This window comes from Cyprinus carpio, chromosome B24 (genome assembly GCF_018340385.1).
Source record: "Cyprinus carpio isolate SPL01 chromosome B24, ASM1834038v1, whole genome shotgun sequence".
NCBI lineage: Eukaryota > Metazoa > Chordata > Actinopteri > Cypriniformes > Cyprinidae > Cyprinus > Cyprinus carpio.
This window is the reverse complement of record NC_056620.1, coordinates 21,523,329-21,525,147: the sequence shown is the minus strand read 5'-3', so window position 1 is coordinate 21,525,147 and position 1,819 is coordinate 21,523,329.

Below are 1,819 nucleotides of genomic sequence, written 5' to 3'. Positions count from 1 at the left end.
TAGACTAGCGCGATGGATGCATCCCCTCCCTGGTTGGGGATGCCGGTCATAATTCAGCCACTGCCAGCGGTCTGTGGTGATGCATGCATCCACCCATGGCATATCAGTTGTCTAGAGATGCCCAGCTGTGCCAACAAGCATTAAATATTCCTCCCAGACCTGAGAGGTCAGCATGTTGGTCGCGCACCGACAACACAGCGGTGGTCTCTTATCTCAACCAGCAGGGGAGGCTGCGGCTGTGTGCCCCTCGGTACAAGCTGGCACACCAGATCCTTCTGTGGGTCCCCAGGAGTCAACTCATCTAGCTCAGAGCCATATATTTTCCTCTGGGAGGTTGGCAGATATTTGGATGCCGAGACACTGTTGAGACAGGTGCCGAGGCCCTGGGAATGGAGGTGGCTTCACCCTGAGTTGGTGACGCAGATATGGAGCGGTTTTTGGACCTCTTTTGCGACTCCAGAGAACATTCGCAATTTCCCCTCTGGTTTCTCTTTTAGTTTCATCCAGCTCCTCTCTTGGACTGGACGCTATCTGTACAGACCTGGCCGAGGCTTACGTCTGTATGCCTTTCCCCTGTCGCTCTGCTCGGGGAGTTCTGGTGAGAATGCAGCTGGGATGGGGAGGTTGGCTGTTATTAGTAGCCCCCATTCTGGCGGGCGGTGTGGTTCTCAGATCTGGTCCTGGCTCCTCGGCAGAAGCTCTCCACGGGGAGATACCGATCAGGACAGACCTACTCTCCCACAGGCGCAGGGCACGATAATTCCTGCCCTCAGCCTGGGTTGGGGGAAACTGGTGTGGCCCCTGAGGGGGCACAGCTATTAGCATCCGGTCTCTCAACCGGGGTTGTTGAGACCCTCCTCCCAATCCAGAGCTCCCTCAGCGAGGAAGCTGTACGCCCTGAGGGGTGGAAACTCTTCACCTCATGGTTGCAAACATACATGCTTGACCCAGCTAACTGCCCGGTTAATTTTTAGTTCTGGAGTTTCTACCACAATCAAGGTCTCTGCAGGGTTGACCCACTCCACACGTAAAGGTTTGCATTAGGCGGTCATTACTTGACCTACCATGTCCCTCTGGAACGGACAATCCAGTGGGGAAGACACCCCTACTGATACATTTCCTCCACAAGTCGCGCTGAGGCTGAGGCCTCCAGTGTCACGTCCCGTGTCCCCCCTGGGACTTGGTTGTGGTGTTGGAGGCTCTGTAAAGCTCCATTGAACCCGATCCAAGATATATCAGATAGACATCTGACCTGTTGGCTGTAGCTCTCTGAGGGAAGTTGCGGAGATCTTCAGGCCACTCTCAGTGGCCTCTACTCATTTCGCACTGTGCCAGGCATGTCCAAAACACTTCTATACCCTCGAGCCCGGGTTGTGTTCCTGGGGTTCCACCTGTCACCTGGCAACCCGATACTGAGTACTGTAGGCATTCTGCCCTCCGCCAGCTAAAGTCAGACCAGAAAGAAGCTAATTGTATGTATCGGTACAAGGCTAGAGCTACACTCGTCCACAGAACTGCCCTGTGGAGAAGATGGACCAGCTCGCTGGTGTACTTTCGGTCCCCCCAAAGGGAGCTCACTGCATCTAAAGCAGACTCTTGGTCATTGGATAGTCAAGGCTTTCCAGCGTGGCCTATGAGTGCACCTGGTCCTCCCCCGGCTGTTTGGGAGCCAAGGCTCACTCCACCACGGGGTATGTAGCAGCCTCAAGGCCTTCTTAGCAGGTGTATCCATGCGGGACATCTGCAGCTGCAGTGCGCGCCCTCTACAGTTACCCAAGATTACTCCAGCAAGAAGTTACTCAGAGCGCTTCCTGTCCTC